The sequence below is a fragment of the Alosa pseudoharengus genome, unplaced genomic scaffold (assembly GCF_046254945.1).
Source record: "Alosa pseudoharengus isolate Yale_2024_CS ecotype anadromous, Long Island Sound unplaced genomic scaffold, YU_APseudo_1.1 YU_APseudo_1.1_scf_16, whole genome shotgun sequence".
NCBI classification, from domain to species: Eukaryota; Metazoa; Chordata; class Actinopteri; order Clupeiformes; family Clupeidae; genus Alosa; species Alosa pseudoharengus.
Genome location: NW_027468630.1, coordinates 1732694 through 1751642, shown reverse-complemented (window position 1 = coordinate 1751642; position 18949 = coordinate 1732694). Strand labels below are relative to the sequence as shown.

Here is an 18949-nt window from a genome sequence, read left to right as displayed (position 1 = left end):
GGTTGCTATGACCAGGCTCTATAGAGTCCTGAAGTGTGACGTAGCATTTCCATGACGGCAGAATCACTGGATCCAAACAAACTTTCGAAGTGGCTTAAAGGTGCGATTTGTAGGATTGTTAACGAACGTTCTGTAGGCCAAAATCAAAACACTGTTGAACGTTCTCAAGACTACCAGACGCGAGCCTCTTCTGGGTTGCCAGATGTAATGAAGACTTAGCTAACGTTAGTTGACCTGCAGCTGCTTTAACGTTTCTCCAACCATGACCCAGCTACACATTACGGAAACAGTGAAAACAAAAAATACCTCTCTAACCAACGTAACATATTTAGCTGAAGTTAGCGATGCAGATGAAGTTTAGCATAGGCTACCTGTTGTGGAGAAATATGGCCAGCTCTGCGTCAGACTTGATATTCTTAGTTTGACGAAGACGTCACCATCTCAGGAAGCTCCTCCGATGTCCACTTAATTTGTTTCTTGTTTTAATTTTGGAAATTTGCCTGCCTCTTGTAGGCGTTCATGACTACAACTGACAGCTGTTGACAGTTGGCCTTTGCTAATTTGGCAACCCAAATAGGAGGACGCGCTAGCCCATTATTAATACGCTATTCTAGAATTAATCGTTCAAAACATAAACGAAAATTCCAAGAGATTCCGCCCCGTAACTGATTTTTTTTCATGGGTTTTACGGGGTTTCACAGGTTAGAGTAATGTTGTCAAATAAGCCATTACTTCAATTCATCGTGTTTCCTCACTCTCTGACAACATATGGTTATCATTTTTGGAATGGTTACAGTTTATTTTCCATTATTTCCTACATACTGGACCTTTAAATAGCATTGAATGTAGACATGTGGCATAATTTCTAGCTAATAAATTGTTTTAAATGTAGGCTATAGCCATTTAAACGTGTTTTGCCTGCTAGGCAGCAGCTTAGCCACATAACACAGATTCCCTGGCAGGTGTAATAGAAAGAAACTAAATTCCAGTGGATATTTCACGTCTTCTCAAAGACTGGCGGCTGTTAAGAGCGACGTTTTTTGCCAAAAAAATAAAGCCAAAACGCGTCCGTGAATTTAAGGATTTTTACCGCATGCTGTGAAGTTACATGCAGGTCTCTTTTACGGAGGAAACCCATTCTAAAATAAAACTCTGTAGTCACAAATTTGATCGTGTTGGTATGAATATATGTTGTAGTATGTGATTCCTACAGTGTAAAAAAAATATACTAACTTCTTAGAAACGTTGTAAAATTATTGAAATAGATTAAGAAAGCCACCGCTATGGTGATTTCTAATGGTAGATTGATTTGTTTAGATCCAGTGAAATTGCTGCCTTGGCAACGCTACGTCATGGCTTCGGTACTCTATTGGTTGCTATGGCCAGGCTCTATTGGTTGCTATGGCCAGGCTCTATAAGTTCCTATGACCAGGCTGTGGCAAGGCAAGGAGGGCAAAGCTCTGAGCAGGGGAAATGTGGACTCTGTGAGAAAATTCTTTTAAAGCACTTCCTGCTCTCCTGAAGACAGCTGAGGATTACCAAGAGACTGAGATGAATATATCCCAAAGGATGAGCAACTGTGTGTGTAGTGTGTGTTTGGGTGTGTATGCTTGTGTGTGTGTGTGTGTGTGTGGGTAGTATGTGTGTGTGTGAAGTGTGTGTTTGAGTGTGTGTGCATGTGTGTGTGTGAAATGTGTGTTTGAGTGTGTGTGTGTGAAGTGTGTGTTTGAGTGTGTGTGTGTGTGCGTGTGGTGGTTAAGTTCAGAGGAGTTGTGAGGTGAGGTACCAAAGCCGTGATGTGTGTGTGTATTAGAGAGCAAGAGAGGTGATTGGCCTAGATGTAGTGGAGTGGGTTACGTTTTGGAAATATATCATAGCAGAAGTATAGTGGCGTTTTCCATTCAGATTCCATTTTTTCCATTCCATCTATTAACCCCTTTTGAATGATACACCAGTCTTTTCTATGATGGCAGGGTGCTGGTGCGGTTGTGTGTGTGTGAGTGTGTGTGTGTGTGTGTGTGTGTGTGTGTAAGAGAGAGGGTGTGTGTTTGTGTTGAATGACAGTCTTTTCTATGATGACGTTAACTAGGCGCCATTTCACTGATATAAGTTGTCAAACTCGATCCAATATCACACCCAATAACAAATAAGTGTATTTTTTAACTGCCCCACAGGCTCCAATTAAAGAAGACACTTCAGTATGAATGCAGCATGGCACCAATAAACCTACCCCTGGGGACATTTCATCTCCTGCTTTTATTTATTTGTTATTAATTCAGGATGATACAGCAAGCACATAGCAGTAACTCACAATAATGTATATTTCACATGCATCAGGAGAGACACGCAGTGGCACCTTGGCTAAATTGTGTTTTTGGTGTGTTTTGGCTAAATTGCGTTTTTTGTGTTTTGTTTCCCAATTCCCTACTCTGCCACCTTTTCTGTTTTTGACAAAAAATAATGACAATTCTAAGTGGAAAGGTGTATTTGAACTTAGCTTTGCAAAGTGTAAAACAGTAAAATGAATAAATACATAAATAAATAAATAAATAAATGAATAGCTATGGAGGTTGCAAGTAACCAAAGCAGACTTGACAGGAACACCCTGGGCATTTTTAAAATAGTGCTTTCATTAAGAAAATGATACAGTGTTACCATGGCATCAGTTGTTATTAAGGCTCTATTTCATGCTACTCTGGTTGGAGAAGAGATCTGCAGCCCGCTGAAGTTCAGCTGCATTCTGTTGACTTACACAAACTAATTCTAGTCCTTGTATTCGTCAGCACCATTAGCTATTGTGGCTGTGTGTTTTATTTCAACAATCAACCCATTTATATACATTATAGTCCGTATCCTGTGGTACCAGGATGTATCTGTAGTACATCACATTAACACACACAAAAAAATATCTGTCTGACATGTATACCTTTAGGGCATGAATAATGCCTCAACAATCATGCACAAACCAATGCTTGAGAAAATATACACTGATGTGCTTGTTCAAACACAGCTTAACTTGTTCTATGCACTCTGACAGCCGTAGCAATGCAAGCGTTGCTCTGGTTTGTTTGCTCACCGTGTTACTTTTTGCTTTAGATAATATTCTCTGGTGCATGACTAATGGTGTATGTTACAATGTATCAGCCCACAGTGGCTGCATCAAAGTCTCTACACACAGATACACACTCTTTTTGGAACACTATATTCTTCTTCAACATCATCATCATCATCAGCAGCAGCAGCAACGTCATTTGTTCTTGTTGTTGTTGTTCCTCTTGTTCTTCTTCCACCACTCCTCTCCTCCACCACTCCTCTCTTCCACCACTCCTCTCCTCCACCACTCCTCTCTTCCACCACTCCTCTCCTCCACCACATACAGTGGAGGAAATAATTATTTGATCCCTCACTGATGTACGATTGCCAGACCTTCAAGCTGGAATGACTCAGGTCCTTTGCATTTGGAAGCAAGGTAAATATCAGGGCTATATTTCAGGCAGTGCATATGTAATATTGAGCTTGGGGCTGGTGTGAATAGGAAAAGAGGGACAGCCTTGCTACTGAATATGTGTGTACAGTGGAGGAAATACTTATTTGATCCCTCACTGATTTTGTACTGTAAGTTTGCCCACTAACAAAGAAATCTACAGTATATAATTGTAATGGTAGGTTTATTTTAACAGTGTATCAAAAAGAAAATAAAGATAAAAAATATTTCCTTTAAAAATAAGGATTTGATCCCCTATCAAAACATTACTTAATACTTGGTGGAGAAACCCTTGTTGGGAAGAACACAGGTCAGATGTTTCTTGTAGTTGATTGCCAGGTTTGTACACATCTCACAAGTGTGTACAACTCACACCTCTCACACCTCTTCTCTTTGCAGACCCTCTCCAAATCAAATATTTTGAGGCTGTCACTTGGCAATTCGAAGCTTCAGCTCCCTCCACAGATATTCTATAGGATTAAGGCCCAGAGACTGCATGGCTAGGCCACTCCATGACCTTCATGTGCTTCTTCTTGAGCCACTCCTTTGTTACCTTGGCTCTAACATTATTGTCGAGCTGGAAGACCCATCCATGACGAGGTTGTCACCTAGGATTTCACGGTACATGGCCACATCCATCTTTCCCTCGATCTCTCGTTTCCCTGAAATCGACCTGTCCCTTTAGCAGAGAAACACCCCTAAAGCATAATGCTTCCATCTCCATGCTTGGGGTGGTGTTCTTGGGGTCATAGTCAGAATTCCTCTTCTTCCAAGCACGGCGAGTCACATTGATACCAAAGAGAACGAATTTTGGTCTCATCTGACCACAACATTCTTTGAGCCATTCAGGTGTTCATTGGCAAACTTCAGACGGGTCTATACATGTGCCTACTTGAGCAGAGGGATCCGGCGCTGCTGGATTTTAATCCATTACGCCGTAGTGTGTTACCAATGGTTTTTTTTGGTGACTGTGGTCCCAGCTGCATTGAGATTGTTAACAAGCTCCCCAGGTAAAAAAAAAACTATTAAAAGTATACTTTTTGAAAGTGTACTAAGTACAGTTTGTACTTTTTGTCAAATCCAAGTGTAATTAAGTGTATTGAATTATGTATTAAGTTCAACTTAATACCAACTTGACTATACTTTGAGTGTAATTAGTGTGCTAAAATGGAACAACTTTTTTCAAACTTTAAGTGTTCTTAAGTACATTATACAAAAATAGATTTTATGAGCATTCGGAACACAGTCGCAGTACAATTTTGTAACATCAAGTGTATTGGAAATGTACTTAAAAGGCATTACAGTATAACTAATAATAGTGTAGTAGTGTATTTTGAATACACTCTTATCATTCTTATTTCTATTCATTTGGCATGCTTCTGTAATACTTTAAATTAACTTCAAATGTACTTCCTGACTACAATAAGTACCTTGAAAGTTTGCAGTTAATAAAGTTAATGTTAATAAAAGTATAGTCTTAAGATACTTTAAGCATTATAAAGGCATGCAATTTAAGTATAATATTAGTGTGATTTAAAATTGTACTATTAGTACTCTCCTACCTATTCTGTTACATGACAAATTACACTTTGATTATGAGAAAAACATTTTATTGACATGAATGAAAACAAAACATAATATTCACCCATAACAAAAGTAAAACATTTTTCTGAAAGTTATGGATCTCTTGAGCATATCTTTTCAAGTTGGATGTGGTAACGCGATAAAACATGCATTTGGGCGTATTATATTATTTCACATGCATAGATTTTTCGAGTGGCTGTTTGGAGCGCTGGTCAGATTCCTCCTCGCTCGCGGCATTTTTTCCATGCTTGGGGAGCAGTTTCCTCTGAGTGCCCACACGCAGAGAGAATTTGCGCGCACGCATTTAATATATACGTGTGTGAAATAATATATAATATAATACACCCGAATGCATGTTTTATCGCGCAAGTGCTTTTTGCTTTTTGTGTCGCGATACTCTACAGCCTCATTGGTAGACCATCAATTCAAAATGCAGATTTCATGAAAAACAAAAGTTGTTTACCCTCCTAGGTGAGAGAATTTGCCCTCTAAGCTTGAAATTGTTTACTGGACACCCAGCCTACAAGCCAACAACTTAACAGTCTAACATGGCTAAATTTGTAATGCATGATCATTTATTGCTTATTTGTTTGCAAAGTCTTCTGGCCCAGAAAGAAAACCATGGTGGTTACGGATCATGGCTGAGGAGGAAAGGTACAGCTTACTAGCACACCATCTTCCAGTCCAAGATGCATAAAGTTTTCGGTGGCAACCCGGGGCTGGACAGCAGTCAAATGCATTGACCTTGGTATTAGAGAATTTGTCTCTGTTGTCTGTGAACAGAAAGAAGATGGACAACATTTTACAAGATAAACAATATTTTACACAGAAATCCATTGGCAATGATGAGATTAATACAGATTATCTGTACCCATTTGACATTTACTTTTTATGGGTCAAATTGGTATTGACACCATCTGTTTGCCATCCTGGTATGGGTAGACCTGGCCAGGTAGTCTTTCCTTAAAGCGTTGTGCACCTTGGCACCGATATGAGTGCAACCACCCTGTTTTCTGCATTTGATTACCTTAGATTCCTTTGTTTCCAATACAACCGTATTATCGTTTTCGGGTCAAATGGCATTTTAAATGGGAGTCGTAGGGGCACTAGCCTACTATTTTGATGCATGAATCAAAATCATCATGTATCAATATAGTTCTGCCCCTACGACTCCCATTCAAAATGGCCTTTGACCCAGAAACGACAATACAGTCAAGCTTAATGGTGGCACTTCTGACTTAATTATGCTTTCAAACGAAAGTTTGACTCAGGTACATTCACAAAAAGACCCTAGGTTGCATTTTGGCTTGAGTTATGCTTTAAGAGTAATGGGGCAAGGTCCTGGATGAAGAATATTTACCTTTACTGCTGATATATTTGAGGCGTTCAGACATCTCGGTTTCAAAACTGTCCAGGAACACCTGTAAAAACATAGTTAGGCTACAGATTAACACCCCGTTTACACGAGCATGTGTATTTTTTATAAACGAAGACATTTCCCTACGTTTGAGCCTTTCATTTAAACGCAAATGGAGAATTCGCCCTGTAAAACGGTTATCCAAAAAAACTCCGGCCAAAGTGTTTTTTTGGGAAAACTCCGTTTATGCGTTTGGTTCTAAACTGTGGTAAACAGAGTTTTGGGCAGCCAACGTCACAGTATGCGACAGAAGTACACCAAATGTGCGACCAATGTTTACATTTACATGTTCTCACGTGCGACTTTTCAGGGTTCTGATTGGTTAATGTGAGCTTGAGGCTATCGTTAGACTGCCACTGTGGTTTGGCGTGCTCATGACAGCATGTATGTACACGGGTTCGTGTAAACACATTTAAAAAAAAAAACGGTCTCGTGTACATGCAGTTTTATTGTACGTAGATGGCCAGATATTCGTTTAGGAAAATACCCTGCTTCGTGTAAACGTAGTCTAAGACTAGGTAAATTACAAACACTACCATTAAATGAACTTGAATGCTCAACAAACACGAATAATTAAAAAAATCTAAATCTATCGCATAAACCAAGGCATAATATCAATCATGTAGCCTAAGCTTCATAGCACTAACTTAGTAGAACACCAGGTTTAATTCCCCCTCTAATATCAATGGTGGAAAAAAACGTTCTACTTCATAAAATGCATGTAATTTGTCCTGTAGACTCATTTTAAAAGATGTCTCCACGATTAAAGAAAAAAACAGCTACAATGTAATTAGCATGCCTAATGAATGTGAAGTGTGACTAGCCTAGCACCATCCTCCTTTCTGAGGTAGCCTACACCACACATAATATTAAAGAACATTGGTGAACTTTAGGCAAACATTGCTTAATAAAGAACACACTTTCTTCCATCATAGTTTGTCTAACGTTAGTGCTAGCCAACGCTTGTCAATAATCCCACAAACACAAAGCAGGCTAATGTAGTTTTCTTCTTGATAGGGATCTGGGTCGACGTTTATGACGTTAACGTTAGCTAAATTAGATAACGTGATCTGGCATTGCTAGCTTGTACTAGCAAGGATAAAAACAAACTCTTGAAAGATTGCTAAGCCATCAATTTAACTTCTCCAAAGACTACCGAAGGTCATAAAGAATAAGCTACATCAGAATCATTTAACAATATGCTTTGGGACTCACCTGATAACGAATAACTTGGCACTTTAGATCCAACTGGCTTCAGCCCTTGTTATCTCATTATGACGAGTCCTTCTGGCTCTGTAGGACCAACGTCTCTGGCATGACTAGAATTTATGGTATCTTTAATTTGGACAAACCTGTAACCTTATACGGACCGTAAACGTATGCATTTTCTGGTCTCTACAGTCCATCTGTCTTGCAAATAAAGTTACAAGCACAGACTGTATAAAATAACGTTAATGTTTGCTCACACCACGTTTTGCTCGAAATGTGCACAGATCCGCCCACTCCATTTCAAATTCAAACAGCCATGTTATTGGTCAACTGGACTGCTTTTACATTTAACTGTGTTGCCTATACATTTAACAAAATGCCACATTCATCCTCTCACAACCTCTACTACATCACAAACATATAGGCTACTACCTTACTAAGACACAAAATCAACAAAAGAAAAAATATTATTTGATGACCAAAACTGATAGATCAGTGTGTCTAGGCTAGGTTATTGCACATTGCCATCCATGCGGCTGACATATCAGGCCTAAAGGCTACACACATTAGTATTTTATTAAAGGTGAGATGACTATGAAACTATACAAACAATGTATTAGGCCTACCAAAAAAATATACTTTCCATAAGAACACTATATTACAACTCTAAGTATTAGCAATTTAATACACTTAAACTAAATAAACTTCTTTACCATTTAAAATACACTAACAACAAAGTACACTTTTAAAAAGTACATTACAAAAACACTTTGAATATTGCACAATAAGTATATTTAATTTTAGTACACTGAAGTTGAACTTAATAACATCTACTTTGAATTATACTTTCTAAAAGTACACATTAAACATACTTTACATAAAGTACAAAAAGTGTAAGCATACTTGCTTTATACTTCATATACTTTAATTATATTGCTAACACACTAAAGTATACTACTTTTTTACCTGGGTCCTCCCGTGTAGTTCTGGGCTGATCCCTCACCTTTCTCACGATCACTGATACCCCACGAGGTGAGATCTCATGATCATTGATACCCCACGTAGTGAGATCTTGCCTGGAGCCCCAGATAGAGGGAGATTGACAGTCATTTTGTGTTTCTTCCATTTTCGAATAATCGCACTAACTCACCCAGCTTCTTACCAATGGTCTTCTAGCCCATTCCGGCTGTATGCCACCTTGTCCCTGATGTCCGTAGACAGCTCTTTGGTCTTGTCCATGATGGAAGTTGGAGTCTGATTGATTGATTCTGTGGACAGGTGTCTTTTATAAAGGTAACAAGTTGAGACAGGTGTCTTTTATAAAGGAAACGAGTTGAGATTAGGTGTAAAGTGAGTAAAACTTTCTTAAAGCAAAAGGACTAATCTGTGGGAGCCAGAATGCTTTATGGTTTGTAGGAGATCAAATACTTATTTCACTCAATGAAATGCAAAATAATTATTTTTTTTTTAAATGTGATTTTCTGGATTTTCTTTTTGATACACTGTTAAAATAAACCTACCATTAAAATGATAGACTGTAAATGTCTTTGTCAGTGGGCAAACTTACAAAATCAGTGAGGGATCAAATAAGTATTTCCTCCACTGTACACACATATTCAGTAGCAAGGCTGTCCCTCTTTTCCTATTCACACCAGCCCCAAGCTCAATATTACATATGCACTGCCTGAAATATAGCCCTGATATTTACCTTGCTTCCAAATACAGAGGACCTGAATCACTCCAGCTTGGGAATCAGATTAATATCTAATGTCTAACCAGTCCTGACCAAGAGTTGACTCAACCTGCATCGCTTAGTACCAATGCAAAGAGGCGAGATTGAGCTCTGAACAGCAAGACTGGCATAAAATGAGACTCGGCTGTTAGTTTTGTGTGTAGCTGTCAGGAAGCACCCCCACCTCCAACACCTCAAAATCGGCTTGCCTCTGTTGAGTTATTTAATCGGAGGAGGGGGTTATGTAATACCTCTTCCCCATGCATACATAAACAGAGGCTTCTGTGCCAGGGTTTAGAGCACATGGCTTTGACAGATATCTTCGTTAGCTGCAGCAATTTCACACACCCCTCCTCCCTTTTCTCTTAATCCACTCGTTCGAGACAGGAGGAGGGGAAACCATTTTTAGGGAATATGCCCCCCCCCCCCCCATCTCTCCCATCTCTCCACTCTGATGACTACCGTTTTTAAGGAGTTTTGTTTGTTGCCTTAACACTCCGCATTTAGGGCTTGGAGCCTGGTGAAGCCGCACGGGAGAGTGTCAACACTCGGAAGCTTTAGGAACCCATGTGCCTCGTTTGTCTCATCTCTCCCATTTGTTCCCCTCCCTCCCTCTGTCTCGGTTTCCTCCTCTTTGTGTACTTATTCCCGGGGGCCCGATGCACTCATTACTAGGAAGGCCCCCTTCCTTGTGTCTTGAATAGAGGGGGAGAGAGAGAGATAGAGAGAGAGGCAGTTCGGATAGGGTTTAAAAAATTCATTAAGAGCCTATTGATGAGGCCTCTGTCATGTGGAACTCTGTTTACCCAGCGCTGTGGCCTTTAGTCGGCAGCAGGGCGCCACACGCTGCCACTGCGCTAAAGTAGGATAAATGACATCACAATGGTTGCCGTGTTACGAGCTTGGTTGAGGGGGCCAGGGGGCTGGGGTCAGAAGGGGAGAACGGGGTTTTGTGGTCTGGAGCTGGGTAGAGGGATGGAGTCAGGGGTGTGTCAGGGCTCTGGAACGCTGATGGACTAGAAGTTGAGTTTGCGGGTAACGTTAGCTTTCTCCAGATAGTGTCCATGACAGTGTGGTTCATCTGCAGTCACTTCACATAATGTGAATTAATGTGTCTCATAGGGATTTTTCAAAATTTACATCAACAGGCACCAGCACATCTGTTGTGATGCCAGTACAGGGAGAAATAATATGTTCCATATATTAAAAAATGCTTAAGACGTTTGGCAAGGTTTCATTTCAATCTCAGCATCACTGTACATGATTACAAACATATATCACGCTGTGATAAATGGCTTTGATAAGACTCTGAGGGTTTGAAATAGTCTGTGCAAATAATCAGAGAAGCTCATTTCCCATGCCAGATGTATAATCCACTTCCTCCTGCCTTTGACATACTAGATATTGTGGACCGGTTGTATGGACTATACAGCACAGAGTCTTTGCCATTATGTTTCCTTGGAGACAAGCCTTTACAGAGTTTACAGAGGTTACACAACATCTTGGACAGGGGCGTAGCCAGGATTATTTTATAGGGGGGGCCAGCTGGGTCCAGACTTTTTTATTGGGGGGGGGGCACTTGGGAATCAAAACTACTATTTAAAAACTACTCAAAAAGTTTTGAAGATTAGGATAGCCTATTTTAATAATGGTAATAAATTGTGTAAAGCCAACACTGATACACAGGTCAGTTTGTTGTCCACTCCAAATCATTTTCCATAAGCCAATGCTATAAAAAAAGTACATTATGATAATGCACCTTACTTAATCAGTCTTATTCAAATGATGTTAAAGAACAATAATAAATACTACAAATATTGTATTCAGATATTTAATCTTATACTGATGATGGCCAAACTATATTTCTTTCTGATATCCACTCTACTTGGCTGTAAGTAACATGGCTCTGAATTAAGAAATGTACCCTTAGAACCCTAGACTGAAATAAATGCCATTTTTATTTAGTAATGAAAAATGCCCTTTCTGCGCTCCATATCTGTGACACGAACTGATCTGACCTGACTGAACCCGAGTTTGCGTGTTAATGTGTACACTCATGATGATTCTAAAACAACTTTTTACTGCATTGTCATGAACAAAGTGAAGGCAAAAATGTGTTTTTTTGTCGAATAAATTGGGATGCAATGTGAGTCTCGAATTGGATGCCATGCAGGAATTTGCTGGGATCTCAAAACCGCATTATGAACATACTTTGCCATAGAGAAACACATGATAGCGTTGGATTATGAACATGCCTTGCCACTACAACACACAAAAACGTGGGGTAAGTGGAGCTATATGAAGTTATTATTTTGATGTCATTTCGTCTGTTTTATAACCCAGAAGGATGTACTTGGTATCAAATGATAGCTCTGTATCTCCTCTTTCATCTGACATGCGTGGCATATCTATCCGATCACGGGTTCGCGAATAGGGCCTAATTCAAATGATAGTTGGTTTTTGTACATGATGTTATTTTGCAGTCACGTTGTCTGTTTTTATAGCCCAGAAGCATCGATATACTTGGTACCAATAGACAGCCCTGTCTCTCCTCTTTCTTCTGATATGCTTGCCATATCTATGCGATCACGGGTTCGCGAGTAATTCAAACGAGAGTAGCCTAATGGGTGCGCAGGTAAACTATGAATCAATCAATTTGATTTAATTTCATGATTTATTTTTTGTTTTCATACTTGATCGCACAGGCAAGAGTTTAGTCTCGTTGGAAGGCCCCACTTCTGCTCTGTCACGCAATTAAAGTTTCATCTCGCTGCGATGAACAGTTCTGGAGCAATGTAACAAAGAACTCAGGCAAAGCAGCCTCTGCCTGACCAGCTATGGCAAGAACAACACGCAGTCAGCAAATTATGTTTTTTATATAAAGTAGCCTAGCCTAGGCCCCATTAGCCTACTTTTATTGGAGCCATGATATGTGCCTAATATGCTTGCATTTCACCCGAATTTTATCGAAATATTTTTGTAACAGCGTTACCGCAGGCATCCGATTATTTCTGATCAGCCCCACACGTCAATGTCAGAGCCTACCTAAGGACAGCCCAACGCAGCTCACTTGGCTATGATTCGTGACACATTCTAACATCTTATTAGCATTAATGTTCCAACTCATCATCAACTCATGTTGTTACTGCATGAGGTTAAGTAGTAGTCAGTGTTTTTAACAGATGACTTCAATTGTCCCGCTGCTGCTGCTGCACTAGGCCTAGCCTATCACGATTTGATCACAGCCGTGGGCTACACTTCCTGACTGGGCCAATGGTCGTAGATAGAGTGCAGTAATTGGTTCAGTCCCTGCTTTGCAAAGTGTTGGCAAAGTGCCGTCAAAAACGGCAGCAATAATTTTTTTCTTTTTTACTTTTCACTGAACGGAGCTGGGGGGGCCAGCAGGGTGGCCAAGCTTTGACCAGTGGTGGCCGTGGCCCCCCCTGGCCACCACGTAGCTCCGCCCCTGATCTTGGACTTGTGACTAGAGCACTTGGGCTGAGAGTGTGATGCCTTAAATAATTAGAGAATACATTTGTTGGAATAAATAGGCAAAATTCCCACCCGGTTTGGAATTACAAAACAATTACATTTTGACATTTTTGCTTTGGAATATTTTGACAGAAAATATGAATTTCTGGTAACACTTTACGGTAAGGGTACAGGAATTATCATGAATTCATGCATGAATTAATTAATGATTTACATATTACTTCATTCCTTAATATCTCATGAATCATCAGCAATTTACATGAGTTCATAGTCTGTCATTCATGACCTCATACATGAACAACAAATTAACTACAGCATTAAAGGAAAATTCCGGTTTTTAGCACTTTAAGGCCCTTTTCTGGTTTGTTTTGGATGAACTAAAGTGGTGGACACCGAAATTTAGACGATTGGTCCTGTCTCGACTTTTCTGACTAGTTTTGAATCGCCTTTGACTGCTCAGGGTGGCTGCCAACAGGCATACTGTAGTAGGCTACTCAAACACCACTCAAACTCCACTAACCACTCGGTGAGTTGCACAGTTTTGAAATCGAACGTTAAGGGTTGTTTTAGGACATGTTTGAGTAGGCTACAGTATGCCTATTGGCAGCCACCCTGAGCAGTCAAAGGCGATTCAAAACGACAGAAAAGTCGAGACAGGACCAATAGGAAATTGTCACTCTAGTTCATCCAAAACAAACCAGAAAAGGGCCTTAAAGTGCTAAAAAACTGAATTTTCCTTTAAGTATGGTGAGCAGCATTATGACTTATGATTTATTAAGAATGATCATGATGATTTATTTTTCAAAAATATCACTACTCAAATTCTGATTTGAACACAACTTGTGCAGTTCTCTAAACACATGCCATTGTTCACACTTTAGTTGAGGGGCCACAAACATGATGAACTCATGAGTAATTAACCTGACATACATGTAATCATGATGATCATGCTTAAGACATCATAAATCATAATGATGGACCCACTGTACCTAATGCTTTAGTTGATGTGTTGTTCATGCATGAGGTCATTAATGAGAGACTATGAACTCATGTAAATTGCTGATGATTCAAAACATATAATGGAATGAAGTAATGCATAAATCATGAATTAATGAATGCATGAATTCATGATAATTCATGTACCCTTACCGTAAAGTGTTACCGAATTTCCTTCACTTCTTGTTTCAGTGTCTTGTAATGTGTCTACATTTATTTACCATCCAATAGAGAGTAAAATGACAACAATTTCAAATAACAAAGCAGCTGTTTCAACCGCATCCCGCCTTGACAAAAAATACAAGACAGCAAGAAGACTCCTTCCTAACCTCATCGTCTAAGTGCTAATTCACTACCTACAGTACTGCCTCAAACGTCTAGTCAGAAACACAGCCCACTTCACTACTGTATGTGGAAAAAGGCATTAGTAGACATAAACTCCAAACACAACCAACACCATGACATTGTTAAATGATAGCATGCACCACTGGTCTCTATATACACACGGTCATTAGTGGGAGTAAATGGAGTATGACTGGCTTTGACGGATGATGCTGAACTGTGAAGCAGGTGAGAAAATATTGGTTATTGATTGCAAGCTCATCAGTAGGCTTGCCCGTGTACAGCTTGATATTTTGACAGAGACAAGGCATTTTGATAGCAAATATTTCTCCCAGTTATGGAGCTGTGGATTTGCCATATTTCATCTACTCTCACCAGCACATGAGAGAGGAGATCAGAGGTGAGATGGTGTTATGCAGAGAGAGGTCGGTGGGGGAAACTACACACTTGATGTGCAACACTTTTCCCCAATATTCCTTTTTTTTAATTGGCAGTGAAAACATAGCTCTCCTAGCATTATTAAATCAACATATTCACAAGCCTTAGGCATAAAGTAAAATGATGTTATCACCTGGTGAAAAGAAACAATATAAGATATTAAACAATATCAGTAGTGACGTTGAGCATGTTGCCCAAAATTCATATAATTCTTTGTTAAGGTTATTGAATTTGGGTAAAACCAGAGGATTGCTCCAGCACCCTTCTGACACTTTGTCAGCCACAACCTTGTCATCGATAATATCATTCTCAAGCCATTAGAAGGGTCAAAGGTCAAATCTCACTTTAAGCCAATCCATTGGTGCCTGTAAATTCGTCTAGTGACAAGCCTGGCTAATCAGGATAATCTTGACTTGCAATTAAAATTATTTGTGTCTCCCATGGTAACAATAGCCATTGGCTTGACTAATCCAAACTGCACCAGTAGTGTGGAGTTCCAGTCAATAGAAAATTAAGAGTCAATTAAGGTGATGTGGATAAATGCACGTGTCCTTTTGTTCACCACGTCCATTGGCCACTGAGAGGAAGAGAGGAGACTATCCATCAGTTTGGGGGCAGCTGCATTAGCAGCTTTACAGTCACTGCCACAGGCATTAAGTTCCCTCTAGCCAATTTAAAGACACTCAGGATAGGGTTTCATCTGCGAGGATTATTCATTGGTATGTGTTTGTGTGTGTGTGTGTGTGTGTGTGTGTAGGGCTAAATACTTTGGTGTAAAAGGATTGTGAGGTTAGAGCTCAATTTCATTCTGGGATACAAGCCCAGATGCGCTGAATACCTTGTGCAAAAAGAATTTGCAATAACAGTAAAACAATACCAACTTTCCCAGAAACGACGCAATAAGAAGTCGCCGGTTTGATCACCACCGCAGGTGAAATATTTTTAGGTCCTCTCATCAGCATAATTACGAGAGGCTTGGAATAAACATGATCCACATGAATGATAAACAATGAAAACAGGCTATTTATGTAATTTCATTCCAGCGGTGCAAAACAAAATCAAATGCATTCAAATGACATCCAGAGAACCACAAACTGAGAGGGAGGAAATGTGACGCGACTTAAATGGATGTAGGCAGGCATGGCCCAGCCTCATGAGTTAAGTCAATGCAATTCATTTCCATCTTTGGTGTTTCATCCTGTAATGTGCTTTCACATTTGCCCGGCTGTACTTATATGTGCTTGCAAAATGACTTAAAGCTAATTTTATAGCTTGTCAGGATTGTTCTCTTATTTTGCACATTACGTTTGATGAAACAAGAAGCGTAAGGGAATTCAGCATGCAAACATGAAGCCCCTACTTAGTGGGTGGCACTCCGCTAATGCAAGAAAGCAAAAAAACAAATAACTTAACCACTGAGACAAAGCCTCCTAAATGGCTTTGACAGCTGCACACATCTTCAATCTTGAGGCTTTATATTTTCAATGCTGGGTCCATGCAGAATGTTGATTGTGTACTAGGTGGTGTTATGTTGGCATGCTGGAAGCCTTTGGAAGGATTTTTCTTATTTTGTTTCTGGGTACGTTCACTTAAAAACATCAAAGAGTGACTAGATATAATGGTACATTAAGAATTTTGAAAGACATGGTAATAAAAGGATCTGTACTGGTTATGTGTGAAACAGTGAAGTTAGTGTGATGTGATGCTTAAAAATAATGTATTGGCTGACAATTACTGAGTAAGGTCACATGACCTTTCTAATAAAGACATTAAGTAGGTAACTATCCATTATGATTGTTGTAAAGTGAGTTATTAGTACATCTATATTTAACTCTAATATATCCACAGGATCAAATATGGTGGAGCTTTATGGTTCAATCCCAATTGAGAATAATTGTCCATAAATTAACTAATCAATGTGAGTCTAAGCACTCAGGGTCTTAAATTAAGTCATTGCACGCATAATTGGATGCATTGTAGTTAAACCCTTTTGAGTAAATCATGTAGATGACCAGAGATACACAGGCAGAATTATGCAGCATCTTTCCATTACTGTAATACACACCTCTGTCTTTGTTAATAGGTGTTTTGGCATTGTATTGCTCTGGGGTGCGTTTCTGCAGAAGTTAGCAACAACGTTGCTGAACCACCATGGTACGACACAATTTGCGCTCAAACACCTTTGTAACACCTGTTTCTAGAAATCATCACTCTTGTGTCGCAATTAGCTACTTCCGGCGTTCAAACACCGTAGTTCCAACAACGTTGTTGATGATGCAGTGATACATATCATTGGTGGAAACAGTGGCAACATGTGTAATACCCCACAATACCCCATCCCCAAATTCTCTGCCAACGCCTATGTCTGTGTCGACATTGTTCTAGACCAAAAGTGATTAATGCTGGCATTGTCTTTACCATCAGCAAAAACCTAAACCTATTGTTTACTTAAGCCGGCCAATATTTGTCATTATTTGTGTTAAATATCTGTGACGGAGCACTGAGACAGGTGACCTTATTATGATACGTAAACTACATACACGTACTCTATATGCACCTGTATATGAGGACTTTTAGTTAACTAATGTTGTCTTGTAAACTACTTTTCAGATTATTCTACATTCGACTGCTGCCATTAGAGCTGCAGCCAGCCAGAAGCAGATGGGCGCCCCCTATTAAGTCAGGTTCTGCTCAAGGTTTCTTCTATTCCGGGAATATGGGAGTTTTTCCTTGCCACTGTTGCCATATGGTGTGCTTGTAGGGGGTTAAGGGTTAAGGCTGCCAATCTTCCGGTCCTTGTACTAAGAACATACGGTTACACTTTACTTGACAGTGTCAACATAGTGACATGACACTGTCATAAACATGTCATAAACAAGTTATAAACGTTTATGACATAACACTTCTGTTATTAAGTGACATTTGTTTTTTGTCATAACAAGTTAGGATTAGGGTAAGGTTTAGAGTTAGAGTTAGGATTAGGGTTAAGATTAGGTGTCATGTGTCATGTCACTCTTATGTCAATACTGTCAAGTAAAGTGTTACTGAACATACTAAGGCTAACCGCTTAGAGTCCATATCAACAGGGCTTAAGCATTTGTTAGCCTAAGCATTTGTTAGCTTCTCTATTATAGTGTTATAAGTAAGGTTGGGTTCATGCTGGGGAATTCTCACAAGCCTGTAGAGGTGGTTGTGAAGAGGAGGATGCTGCCATAGCTGTTAAATATCTCGGGGAACTCATGACACCCTCAGCGGCCTTCAGATGAAACACAGAGCCTGCAGGAGTGCTCTACAGGAGGCCTCCAGAGCGCTTCTGTCATAAATACGGAACCCTGGAGAGAGATTTTTTGGTGTATACAGAAAAATGTGTGCTCATTTTACTGCATTGTGTGCCCTTTTTACTAAATGTGCTCTCATTTTAATTTTTGTGAAATTAGTATACCGGTAGTAAAATGTGTGCATGATTTACTAAATGGAGTGCACAATCGAATTAAATGAGACCATAATTCAGTAAAACGAGAGCACTATAGTGAAATGTGCACACAATAATCTAAATTGTGCACACAATCTGGTAAAATGAGACCACTCTCGATATAAAAAAATATCTTTTAATGACACCTCCCAGGCTGCGTAAATCTAAAGGATGCTAGAGGAAGTCATCCTGCCAGCTGCCATCTCCTTGTAGAACAACTCTCCTCTGTGACAGGAGGCGAGACTCGTATATATTTCTCACAGATTAAGCGGTCTCTTTAGTCTCAAACTCTATTTCCATTATGTTTGTATGCTGCGTAATTTTACATGCTATAGTATGTTTAGTATACAGTTTATTTTGTAGCTGGCTTTAGCTGTACAGCATTGTGCTGTAGCAGTACCATTTCCATTTGGGGATTGATAAATCTCTCTCTCTCTCTCTCTCACTCTCTCTCTCCATCTCCCCCTCTCTCTTTATCCATCTATCTATCTACCTGTGTAGACAGCTGGTCTCCCTGATTTGGCCCTCTGTACGTAATGAATTCCATGAGGCAACAAGGACACAGGACAAGGCGCTATGACAATGTGTCTGTGCTGATGGCATTTCATTTCTCCAGGCGTGCCGCGTCACCGTGTGAGTGGACCTGGTTTCCTCGTCAGTCCATGGGGACTCCTCATTAATTATTTACAATGTGAGTACTCCCTCTGAAGATGTCTGCAAAACAAAAATAACATTTTAATGAACAGTCTGTTCATCTAACTCTGAAATCTCCAAATTACTGCT

General features: G+C 39.7%; 1 pseudogene; it reads right to left on the bottom strand.

Annotated features, from left to right (window-relative positions):
* Positions 1 to 4100: 4100 nt before the first annotated feature.
* On the bottom strand, positions 4101 to 8933 carry LOC143126044 (uncharacterized; annotated as a pseudogene).
* Positions 8934 to 18949: the final 10016 nt, after the last annotated feature.